General features: G+C 42.4%; 2 pseudogenes across 2 annotated transcripts; both read left to right on the plus strand.

The window, feature by feature from the left end:
- The first annotated feature begins 2,023 nt into the window (after positions 1-2,023).
- On the plus strand, positions 2,024-5,137 carry LOC310785313 (chemerin-like receptor 1 pseudogene; annotated as a pseudogene). Its single transcript has 2 exons — positions 2,024-2,086; positions 4,029-5,137. The product of its transcript is annotated as a chemerin-like receptor 1 pseudogene (transcript).
- A 5,913-nt stretch (positions 5,138-11,050) lies between these two features.
- Positions 11,051-12,130, plus strand: LOC310785020 (chemerin-like receptor 1 pseudogene; annotated as a pseudogene). The gene has a single exon. The product of its transcript is annotated as a chemerin-like receptor 1 pseudogene (transcript).
- The last annotated feature ends 1,414 nt before the right edge of the window (positions 12,131-13,544 follow it).

A 13,544-nucleotide genomic window follows, 5' to 3' on the forward strand; every position in this document is an offset into this window, starting at 1 on the left:
CGTGAACTGTGCATAGCTTAATACAGGCCCGTAGCTACCATTGAGGACACCGAGGTCATGACCTCGGTATTTTCCACACGGTATTTTTTTGAAAAATAGCCCTTGTCCCCAGATCTAATAATCTGTCATTGATGTTTTAATGCGACAGTTGATCGGAAATGCAACAATTTGCTTCCTCTCTGTGTGCTATAGAAGAGAGATAACTCACAACATTCAGATTTTGCATTGAGGCTAGATTGGGGCTAGACTTTGGGGACAGTTCTATTGAAGTGAATGGGTAAGTAACTCCCCTGTAAGTGATGTTTGTGTAGATGGGCCATTGTATTTAATTGAGCAGTATTCTGCCATGTGACCTGTATGCAGAATATAAATTATATCATATGGGGAGACATTTATTTTTTGTATCATTTTAAAGCAACAGCACATTAAAGAGGATATTAATCTAACATGATGTATGTAGTTCTTTATAGATCTAGCCTCTTCATTTTGCTCTCAAAGTGCACCAGATTGAAGCATTTTACTTTAAAATGGACAAAATTTTCTATCCGGGGGTGCACAGCCCCCCCTGGTCCCCCCACGCCGCGCTAAAATGACCTCGGTATTTCTCAAATTCTGGCTACGGGCCTGGCTGAATAGACTGTATTTTAACGTCGGTCATATGGTGGTACTTGGAGAGCCACCTACTTTCTCAGGTGGTACTTGGTGTAAAAAGGTTGGGAACCACTGCTCTAGTCGGCTCCTCCAGCAGCGACCGCGAGCGCGCTCTCACACCGAGTTAGAAACAGCGTCTCGGGGGAACTAGCCTGAGATTACTGAGATAGCCTCTCAGTAACACTAACATTACTCTCGGCAGAAACCACTTTGATCTGCATGGTTTGATTGAGTTTGCAGCCTAGGGATAATTTGAAAACATTTGGGGAAGTAGTTTTCAGCCTACTGTCTCGAAGTTCCCCCAGTGAACAGGTTCTCTCTCACCAGACAAAATGCTTCAACTGGACACATTCGAATGTGATGACGATTTTCATTATGCATATATTCTTTTAGTATTAAAGATTAATTTTGGCCACAGAGTATGCCTAATATACAAAGAAAATATGACAAAGCTTATATATATTTTTTAATTTGAATGTGTGGTGCCCCCCCAACAAGGAAAATTGGCTGGTGCCCCTGGGCACTCGCCCGATGTGATATATGGATATATTAGTTATTATTCTGGCCTAAATTGTGTGCATGTGCACTGTGAGGGCCCATCATGTCATATGCTGCCTTCAATTCGCTTTGTGTTTACCGTGAATACGAGACCGGAAGTTGTGTACACGATATGCTTGGCATGACAAGTGGTCATTTCGTGAACATGCGCAGTTGACTAGAAGCCACCGAGGCTAACGTGGCTACCACTAGCTAGCGAGTGGCTTGCAGGAAACAAGATGAGACTGTTGAGAATATCAACATATTCCTCAGACATATTATAAAATGACTATGAAAAGCTCTATACAGCTAAAATGTCAATATATTTACTTTCCGTCAATGTCCAATGCGTCATTTTGTGAAAACGTCACAGGCACGTCACAAGTCGTGAGCGTCGAAGCTTTCAGAAATATTCCACATACCAAGTCATGAATACGAGGGGGTCGTTCAAGTGGATTTATGTCGTAAACACGAGCCCAATTGAATGCAGCAATAATCCGCGTATATGTCCAGTCAACCAGCGCCCTAGTTGGTGAAAAGCTGAAATGTTCATCTTTCTTGCAAATCTAGGTACATTTTAGACTTGAAAGCAGTGTGCTGTCTTGTCTGAGGTGAAATACAGATGAACTAGAGTCATATGATCAAATCTTTCATGTCCTCTTGAAAGATGTGATGTGTTGCATTCTTATCTGCAGACCCAAATTGTTGTTTTTCCACACAATTCTGTGGTTATGAGAGAAGCAGTTTCAGAAATACACATATTAGGCAACTTTGATGTCGCAATGCTGCAGCGCAAAGCAGATATAGCTACCCTATTTTCTTCTCATAGCGTGAAGTCTGCCTCTGTCCAAAGGACTCTGAGGCTCTGACGCAGGCGTCAAATCCACCAGAGTGAACGGTAGGCTGCCTTTACTGTTCTTCTTATTCTAACATTTAATGTAGCGAATATTAAACATCTTAACATGCCTAGATAACCATTTTACACAGAGATGTGATGAAGGGAAAACCACTCAGTTTGTCCACTCAGTTTGTCCAACTTTTTACTGTTTTTACTGTAGTAGCTCAAAGGCCACCTTTTAAGGTTGTGTTTAACCTCTATGGTGATCAGTTAATCAAAAAGATGTAAGATCTCTCTTAAAATAACCTCTTAATGAAAAAGCATAAACAGGCCTTTTTTTCTAGGCTAGTTTTCCCCTATTTTGGTCGTTGATTCCCAGATGAATCTCAGTTTGATAGTCATATTATATTAGTTTTGATCATTTTTTTTAAATTCATCGCTAGACATTGACCTTATCAAGTTAATAATTAATCAAATGTGCGAGTCTCTAATCCGATGGGAGTTTCATCCCATGACAAGTTGCTGTGCTGTGTGCATGTAGCCAAACCTGGCTCAAAAGTTTACAATTCAGAAAAACCTGTGAAACCGCATAATCATTTTCACCACAGACTGATTTGAAATTGTATTCTTATTTTACTCTGTGTCAAGGATGTTAATAAGAAGACATTCTTTATCATATCATTTTAATATTTGTCTTTTGACTTTATGTTGGTGTAGGCTACAAGATATAAACTGAATTATTCACCAATTAATCACTCTTGCCACTGTTGCACAATTCATGTTACATCATACTGTTTTAAATGCCTTGAAAAAATATTTTATATAATGCTTGATGAAAAATAATTTCAATATTTTGTAAAACAAGTCTAATTGGTAACACTTTATAATAACGTTCAGTTGTAAGTCATTTATAAGCCTTTAGTTAATGATGAACTAATCACTTACAAAACATTAATATACATTTGTAGATGATTAATAAATGTTATGTTAACATATACAAATGTGTTGTAAGTCACCTATAAACATTTAGTAAATAAAGTGTTCCTCACTTGTTGTAAATGATGTGTAAATAATTTACAATTCATTTACAAGGCTTTCTGCATCCCCTAATCTAAAGTGTAAACCATTCATCACACATACATGTGTTACATACGAAGGGGGTAGCTCTGTTTGTCAAAATTGAAGCCAATGCGGAAGTGTCCTCTTTGCCTGCAGGGTGCGACCCATTGGTTTGTGGACTTCTGTTTTGAAGCCTCAAGTATGGCCTCAGTAAACACTTCCCTAATGTGTTTATGGTCTCAATCGCTAGTTTCAGACTATGTTGTAGTTACAGACTATATTTTGGGTCGTGATTGACAGGTCGCTTGTCCACTGATCACACAGCTCACCGATGAGAGACCAATAGCAGGCTCTGTGGGAAACCCCTGGACTTGTGTCTAGATCCAAGATGGCAATGGCCAAAATGCCATATTATGTGAGGCATAAAAAAACAAAAGTCCACAGACCAATGGGTCGCTCCCTGCAGGCCATTCAAAAGAATGCAGGTTCAAGTGCACTTCCGCATTGGCTTCAATTTTGACAGAGCTACCCCCTTGTATGTAACACATTATGTGTGATGAATGGTTTACACTTTAGATTAGGGGATGCAGAAGGCCTTGTAAATTAATTGTAAATTATTTACACATCATTTATAACAGGTGAGGAACACTTCGTTTAGTAAAGGTTTATAGATGACTTACCACGCATTAGTGATATATTAAGATAGCATTTATTAATCATCTAAAAATGTATATTCATGTTTTGTAAGTGATTAGTTCATCATTAACTAAAGGCTTATAAATGACTTACGACTGAACGTTATTATAAAGTGTTACCGTCTAATTTATTATTAAATAGTGTTAATCACCTCTAAGGACATGATAATAAAATTGCAAGTAGATCATTACAAAACAGACAAAGTATGATGAGAAAGAAGTATTAATTTTTCATGTTACTATTACAGGTCACGAGACAATGATGGAGAATGTGTCCACTACTCCTTTCTCCCAGGAAAATGCAACAGACGACGAGTATGATGACCTGCATGCTGAACTCAAACAGTCTCTCAACATCATGTCTCTCATTGTTTACTGCCTGGCCTTTGTGCTTGGGGTTCTGGGAAACGGAGTGGTGATCTGGGTGACAGGATTCAAAATTAAGAAAACGGTTAACACCATTTGGTTCCTCAATCTGGCAGTGGCTGACTTACTCTTCACAGCGTTCCTCCCCCTGAGTGTGACCTCCACTGCTATGGACTTCCACTGGCCCTTCGGCAAATTCATGTGTAAGCTTAACAGCACTGTAGCCTTTCTGAGCATGTTTGCCAGCATCTACATCCTGGTGGTCATCAGTGCAGACAGATGTGTGTCTGTGGTGTGGCCAGTCTGGGCCCAGAACCACCGGAGTTTACGCAAGGCATCTTGTGTGAGTCTGTGTGTCTGGGTACTGGCTCTGGTTCTCAGCACTCCCTACTTCGTCTTCAAGGACACATTTGAGGAAGAGGGCTTCGTTGTATGCTTCAACAACTTTGCCTTTTCTGATGACTACGAAACGCCGGCCATAGTTCAGCTGCGGTATTTTCGTCATCGGGCCATGATCATTACCCGCTTCATTCTGGGATTTGTAGTTCCCTTCACTATCATTGTCTCCTGTTATGCTGTGATAATCCATCGTCTGAGGAGGAACCGTTCCCTGGCCAGCAAGTCAAGCCGCCCCTTCAAAATCATTGCTGCTGTCATCACCACTTTTTTCCTGTGCTGGGTTCCCTATCACATCATGTCTCTGATTGACATGGTGAACCACGCAGCTCCCGAGTCTGAGTCCAGTGAAACTTTAGATCATGTCACCATCATTGGCTTCCCTATAGCCACCAGCCTGGCCTTTTTCAACAGCTGCCTGAACCCCTTGCTGTATGTATTCATGAGTCAGAATCTCAAGGATAACATTCGCAGATCCATCCTGAAGGTGCTGGAGACTGCCTTCCAGGAAGAGGTGTCTCCATCCAACACCTACACAAACTCAGCCGTTAACAGTCGCAGCAAGGAGAAGCCTTTTGCTGATGCTGAAGTGTAGGGGTGTCTATGACTGTGTTTCCATTACAGTTTTTCGCAAAATAATAGCGATATTTCTACAATTTCAACAAAGTACAATTGCGACTTGCAGGCGTTTCCATTGAAGTTGAGTTTGAAGTCCCGTCTCGCGAGATCTCGTAGAATCTAAAAAAAAAAAAAAAAAAACATGAAAAAAAAAAAACATCAATCCCATGTTCTATTTTCATCCAGTAGATGGTGCCAGTGACCAAAATATTTGGCTACCCCTGACCAAAATATTACCCACAATGCCATGCGCCCACATTTTACAACATAAATCGCCCATTAATCCTCATAAACAGCATTTAAACGTGTAATAATGGATATGAGTAGGTAAAACAGTTTTTGTAATTGTTTTATTTTATTTTATTTGGTGAATGAATGACACCATGTTACAGACACAGACCCACCAGGCTTAGTATAAATAGGTTTCCATATGATTTCCGTATTAAATTCAACTGACCCCTTGCGGCTGGATGATAGACCAAGTTGGTCAACAGTACAGTCCTGACAGCATGAATGATGATTGAATGATAATTATTGTATTTCTATGTTCTATGTAATATTTTGGTCACTGGCATGAACTGGATGAAAATGGAAATAGAATAAAATAGAAGTGGACTGTTGTGCGCAATGCAGATAAACTTCCGGTGGCAAAAATCTCTGTCTCCTCTTCTGTCCATACATACCGCGTCATGTTGTTTTTTAGCCAGCTGCCATTAAACCGAAGGGGGGGCGGCTGTAGCTCAGGAGGTAGAGCGGGTCGTCACTAATCGCTTTGGATGAAAGAGGTCGGTGGTTCGATTCCTGCCTCCTCCAGTCTGCATGTCGAAGTGTCCTTGGGCAAGATACTGAACCCTAAATTGCTCCTGATGGTGTGCCAGCCACCATCGGTCTATGAATGGGTGAATGTACCTCTCACAAACGCATATTTGGACAGGCAGACACATAGGAGGAGATTTCTTCCCTTTGCTCTGGCCTTCAGAAACTCAGCATGACAATGACCATGAGACAGGAACGCTTGCTGATAACAGTCTCCCAGTCGGACTGCACTGACGCACACTCCAAACTATTCACACATTCCTCTCTCCCCTCTTTTCCTCCTCTCTCTCTATAAGTAATCTCTGTCAACCGTCAGTCATCACTGAATATTTGGACTCTGTACATTGATCAGATGATGGTACATTGAGATTCAGTCACTCCTATAATGCAGTTTATAGGAGAATGTTATGGCTTTAAATATACTTTTATAAGACACTTCCTCGACTCTTGGTTTCAATTAATTTGGTTTATATAAGCTGTTTGAATCATTATAATGCGGATGAGGAGTGGTGAAATTCCATTCTATAAAAATCTGCATAGTTTAAATGAGTTTGCAGCCTAGGGATAATTCGAAAACATTTTATTGATCTATTTACGTCAGACAAAGCCAGGAATAAACAAAATTATGCCTGTCCGTGTCTCTTTTCTGGGTATATACTTTGCCTGGGGGGCTTCAGATGGAGGTAGGGGAGGAGCTTCGCGGTTTGAGTGACAGATTGAGGTTGAATAGTGTTACGAGAATTACTCACAAGATCGTTTTAATGCTTTTCCATTGGTTACATTTTGTAAAACCCACATAGAGACGTGAAGGGTGACCAGTGGCATTGATTTATGGCAACAACAAAAACGTGAAAAGATTGACATTCGAGGTCCCGCCCCAACAGCGATGATATGTAATAGCTTTTTGTGGGTGTCAGGTTATTTATAAAATCATGGTGATGAATGCTGGTTGGGGGCCCCTTCCTTGGCAAATTTTTGCCTAGGGCCTCAACAGACTCTAGAATCACCACTGGCAACGTCTGACGGCGAGTGAAGCACTGTCCATTAAAGTTTGCCTATAAGTCGGTTGCAACTAAAGGCAGCAGTGTGACAAGCATCCATTCCAGCATCTCCGACAGAGGCAGCAGCTGACCGGCAGAAGTGGATGGCACTGTGAGATGCCCAAGCTAGCAGCAGCCCCCAAATGGCTGCTAAAAAGCAGGTGACATTAGCAGCATGCATCCCATATATGACAAGGGGCCCCGGTGGAAAGACATTACAAATGTGCCGGCATTTCATATACTTAAATTGTTTTTTTTCAGAAGAAAAACAAAAAGGAGATTAATGAGGAACTTTCATTTTGTGTTGATTGTAGTGGCACGGACAAAAGCAGTACTGTTCGTCCGGAACAAAAACTGCATTTGCTGAACACTGAGTCCCCTCTCGTTGTGTCCACCTGTGTCTGAGCCAAGGCGAGCTGTGCAGGGCTTCTGCAAGCTCATCCTGTACACAAAGATTGTTTTGCACCTGCTGCTCACGTTATGAACAAATGCTTAGATGACCCTTATAGCCTCAGCAGAAACTAACTGACTGCATAGTAATTTTAATAAAGTATGAATGTTAGCTGTCCAGCAAACACACCACTAATAGCCTATAGTTATAGTAATAATGCTTGGAAGAAACCTACTTCCCCCCCTGCAGCATCGTGACATTGAATGAAAGTAATTTATATAGTAATTTATATATTAGGCTCGTTTGCATTTTGCGCATACAAACACTGCAGCCTCATGTCCACACAGATAGAAGTAGGCCGTGCTGTGCGTACAGCTGATTTAACGAGACACAAACAAGACAGAAGTGCTAAATAGCATTTATACGATTATAACTACCGGTAATGTTGTTGCGCGGAGCAGCCATCTTGGATTTTTTTAGGTCGGGGCTGCTGAGACTCCTACGAGTTTGGAATGGGAAATACCAGCTCTAGTGACGTCACGTCCCAGCTCATGAACTTTGAACCGGTAACATTACCAGTTCCCAGTTATAAAGGAATGCACGATATCACTACAGTTGGAAGAGCCCTCCCATCGAGCATAGCATTTTCGTTAGACAATCTGTGTTGGGCATTAAACTCACCTTATTTCTCCACTTTGAAGTCACAGGTAGGGTCGGGTGGGGCAAACTAATTATATCGGAAGATATGCAGAAAAAAAGTGAGCGGTGGTGGTCTGTCTAAATGCATTGTAGAATGTATGAACAAGACAAAATGATGCCAGTGCGCATGCGTCTGGACTCTGTTTCCAGGCAACTCGGTGATTCTCGTCAAACTTTGTCTTAAAAAAAAGAACAGCTCACTTTTTTTCGGCAACTAGGCTTCCGATATAATTCGTTTGCCCCACCCGACCCTACCTGTGACTTCAAAGTGCAGAAATAAGGTGAGTTTAATGCCCAACACAGATTGTCTAACGAAAATGCTATGCTGATGGGAGGGCTCTTCCAACTGGCAGTGTTAACACGGAACTAATGGTGCGTTCCTTTATCGCAAAAATAACTGGGATGTGGAGGCTAAATGACGTTGCATCCGTTTTGTTAGCATTCCATTTGCAGAAAAGTTGAGCTGGGAAGTTCACTGTTTGTTCACTCACTGGTCAGATCCACTCGCTAGCCAGGCTAGCCATTGTTAGCAATAACAGTTGATAACAAGGCATTTTGTGGCATTTTGCGCATACAAACACTGCAGCCTCATGTCCACACAGATAGAAGTAGGCCGTGCTGTGTGTATAGCTGATTTAATGAGACACAAACAAGACAGAAGTGCTAAATAGCATTTATAAGATTATAACTACTGTTGTTGCGCGGTGCAGCCATCTTGGATTTTTTACGTCGGGGCTGCTGAGGCTCCTACCAGTTTGGAATGGGAAATACCAGCTCTAGTGACGTCACGTCCCAGCTCATGAACTTTGAACCGGTAAGATTGCCAGTTCCCAGTTATAAAGGAATGCACGATTAGAAGAGCCTGAGGGTAAGGAAGGAATTTGAGCTATTCTTGGAATTGAGACATGCTTGTTGTGGTTTTCCTGAGGGGAGGTCCGAAGAGCTTTTGGAGAAGCAAGCGCCATCATGTTGAGAGACTTTGAGAAGAGATAGCGAAACAAAAGAAGCAGTGAGCATTATTACACGCTTGTCCTCCCCTGGCCAAGTAAAGTCTGTAGAGCTTTGTTTGTTTGTTTAGGTTCGGACAGTGAATTACAGGTAGCCTAAACGTCACATGCCGTCCGTGTGTTCGGGACTGTGTTCTGCTGCGGGACTGTGTGTGTTGCTACTGAAGAAAACAGTGCTTTCTTACTGTGGAGTGAGTCAACTGTCAAGCTCAATGATTGAGATTCGCTAGCTGCCGCTGGCTGCCACACAACAGAGGGAGAGAAACTCCGTGTCCTTCCTTCACCAGCCTGCACACGGACGGACGAGAGACGGGGTCGGGACTCGGGAGGCGTTTCCGTGGACAACGTGGAGTTTCTAATCGTCCCTGCTGCTGCTGGCCCAGCACTGAAGAGGGATCCTCTCATACCTCTGCTCTGCCTGTCGCTGCTGCGCCAGCCTGCACGTTTCTGTGTTGTGTTGTGCTCGGAGGAGGATCGGATCGTGTGGTTGGGTCACCTAGTAATTCCGTGACGGTGCAGGAAAGCAGTAGTGTGTTTTCTCTACTCTACACAAGGAGGTAATATGCTATCACCTTCATGAGCTCCAACATTAAGCGCACCAACGAACCATAGATGCAAGCTTGCTTTAGAATAGGAACAAATTAGAAGAGTGCACTCAGGTCAAAACTAAAATATAAAGTGGGTCTTTATTGTTTATTTTCGTATTGTGATTTATTGTATTGTTGATGTGAATAAGTGTTCATTCATTCAAACTCATTCACTCAAACTTCATTCATCATAACCCATCATTCAGTTAATATAAGATCAAACTGAGATACTGTGTGTTTGTGTTATTTCCCATTGCATGCACTGTAACTAAATAAGATAACTCACATATTTCTATAATAACGTAATTTTGGGTTATTAATAATACCAAGATGGACCATAGCCTTTCTTGAATTATTTAAAGTGTGAGAATCATAATTTACCCCAGACAAGTTTATTACACATGGGGATGGCTCTTTCACCATTTTAACCAGTATTCGAGTTTAAATGGGTTTGATGCTTTACTGTGCAACATAAAGTAGGCTATTCCTCATATCACGAGCCTATGGTGAAAAAGGTTACAGTTGTCTTTAACCTCTATGGTGATCAGTTAATCAAACAGATGTAAGATATCTCTTAAAATAACCTCTTAATGAAAAAAGCATCAAGCCTTTTTTCTAAGCTATTTTTCTCCTATTTTGGTCATTCATTCCCAGATGAATCTCAGTTTAATAGTCATATTATATTAATTTTGATCGTTTTTTTTATTCATCGCTAGACATTGACCTTATCAAGTTAATAATTAATCAAATGTGCAAGTCTCTAATCCGATGGAAGTTTCATCCCATGTATGACAAGTTGCTGTGCTGTGTGCATGTAGCCAAACCTGGCTCAAAAATGTACAATTCAGAAAAACCTGTGAAACCGCATAATCACTTTCACCACAGACTGATTTGAAATTGTATTCTTATTTTACTGTATGTGTCAAGAATGTTAATAAGAAAACATATTCTTTATAATGTAATTTTAATATTTGTCTTTTGACTTTATGTTGGTGTAGGCTACAAGATATAAACAGAATTATTCACCAATTAATCGCTCTTGCCAATGTTGCACAAATTCATGTTAGATCATACTGTGATTGTGAATAACTGATTTATTAATGCCTTTTAGGAAATTGACTGTAGTGGAGCTATACCAAATAATTTAAAATATTGAAAAATATTTTATATAATGCTTGATTAAAAATAATTTCAATATTTTGGAAAACAAGTCTAATTTATTATGAAGTAGTGTTACTGACCTCTAGGGAGATGTTAATAAAATTGCAGGTAGATCATATTACAAAACAGACAAGGTATGATGAGAAAGAAGTATTAATTTTTCATGTTACTATTACAGGTCACGAGACAATGATGGAGAATGTGTCCACTACTCCTTTCTCCCAGGAAAATGCAACAAACGAGTATGATGAACTCAGACAGTCTCTCAACATCATGTCTCTCATCGTTTACTGCCTGGCCTTTGTGCTTGGGGTTCTGGGAAACGGAGTTGTGATCTGGGTGACAGGATTCAAAATGAAGAAAACGGTTAACACCATTTGGTTCCTCAATCTGGCAGTGGCTGACTTCCTCTTAACAGCATTCCTGCCCCTGAGTGTGACCTCCACTGCTATGGACTTCCACTGGCCCTTCGGTGAATTCATGTGTAAGCTTAACAGCACTGTAGCCTTTCTGAACATGTTTGCCAGCATCTACATCCTGGTGGTCATCAGTGCAGACCGATGTGTGCCTGTGGTGTGGCCAGTCTGGGCCCAGAACCACCGGAGTGTACGCAAGGCATCTTGGGTGAGTCTGTGTGTCTGGATACTGGCTCTCGTTCTCAGCACTCCCTACTTCGTCTTCAGGGACACATTTGAGGGAGAGGGCTTTGTTCAATGCTTCAACAACTTTGCCTATTCTGATGACTACGAAACGCCGGCCGTAGTTCAGCTGGGGCAGTTTCGTCATCAAGCCATGATCATTACCCGCTTCATTCTGGGATTTGTAGTTCCCTTTACTATCATTGTCTCCTGTGCTGTGATAATCCATCGTCTGAGGAGGAACCGTTCCCTGACCAGCAAGTCAAGCCGCCAATTCAAAATCATTGCTGCTGTCATCACCACTTTTTTCCTGTGCTGGGTTCCCTATCACATCATGTCTCTGATTCAGATGGTGAACCACACGGCTCCTGAGTCTGAGTTCAGTGAAACTTTAGATCATGTCACCACCATTGGCATCCCTATAGCCACCAGCCTGGCCTTTTTCAACAGCTGCCTGAACCCCTTGCTGTATGTATTCATAGGCCACAATTTCAAGGATATAGATTGCAGATCCATCCTGAAGGTGCTGGAGACTGCCTTCCAGGAAGAGGTGTCTCCATCCAACACCTACACAAACTCAGCCGTTAACAGTCACAGCCAGGAGAAGCCTTTTGCTGATGCTGAGGTGTAGGGGTGTCAACACGTTCTCACTCCGAGCACGTAGCATATTGACGCTTTGTCCCGTCCCTTGTGCGTCGCTTGTTACTAACATGGTACCCTTGAGCGACCCATGAAACGACTTGGGCTTTCCGACTAAACTCAATGTAAACCCATGGAAGTCATCTTTGACGCTTATGGCAACTGCTCCTCCATTAGCCTAACTGCTCCCCCATTAGTCAACTGCTCCCCCATTAGGGTCTGGGGGGAGGTTAGGTTTAGGCGTGGGGGATGGGAGAGGTTAGGTTTAGGGTTAGGGTCTGGGGGAGGTTAGGTTTAGGCATGGGGGGTGGGAGAGGTTAGGTTTAGGGTCTGGGGGAGGTTAGGTTTAGGCGTGGGCGGTGGGAGAGGTTAGGTTTAGGGTTAGGGTCTGGGAGAGGTTAGCTCCTAATGGGGGAGCAGTTGACTAATGGGGGAGCAGTTAGGCTAATGGGGGAGCAGTTGACTAAAGGCTGAATTATACTCCAGCAAGCTCCGTGGGGGTGTGGCCCCGTGAGTCTCCATGAGTCACCGTGCAGACCTCGCGCTGGGGCAGATGCCATTATACTCAGAAAGTGATCAGCATGTATTGTAATAGTGAGAACAGCCCGTGGAAAAGTCGCAATGAAACGCTATTATGTGCAGTACTGAGTGCGCTTTCACTCTCAAATGACCCCACATCAGCACATGAAGGAATCACCAAACTTGTTTTTACTGAAAGCCGTTTAGTTCTCAGCCCTGATAGCCTACTCTGTGCTGCTTTTAATCTCTCTCAATCATGCTCTCAACACAACACATTTACTTGGTGAAATGACTAAAAACGAACAGTTGCAAAACAAAGTTTATAGCCTACCACATGGGTCAAGAAATGTGGCGAAAACACAGCTCAGTGTTCAGGGCTCAGTGGCTTGAAAGCGGACATGTTTGGAGAGAAGCCGTGCGCTGCTCGCGCTGTTAGAAAAAAAATCATGCACAAGGCGAGCGCCAGACGGAGGTAGCGCCCAACCACGGCCAACAAATTTACGTCATTTGACGCGCCCGGCCCTCGCTCCACCCCCGTGCCCTTCACGGCAGGGTGAGCATAATACAAGCTTAATGGGCGAGCAGTTAGGCTAATGGGGGAGCAGTTGCCATTGCCAAGTGTCAAAGATGACTTCCATGGGTTTACATTGAGTTTAGTCGGAAAGCCCAAGTCGTTTCATGGGTCGCTCAAGGGTACCATGTTAGTAACAAGCGACACACAAGGGACAGGACAAAGCGTCAATATGCTACGCGCTCGGAGTGAGAACGGGTCTAACAGTTGTTAATTAGCCAGTTACATTTTTTCTTTTTGATATTGTTTCATGAGGATCCTTTAAAGGAGAACTTCACCAAAAACAACGCTGATGTATTTTGCACATGATCTCACA

This window comes from Poromitra crassiceps, assembly GCF_964638095.1.
Source record: "Poromitra crassiceps genome assembly, chromosome: 11".
NCBI classification, from domain to species: Eukaryota; Metazoa; Chordata; class Actinopteri; order Beryciformes; family Melamphaidae; genus Poromitra; species Poromitra crassiceps.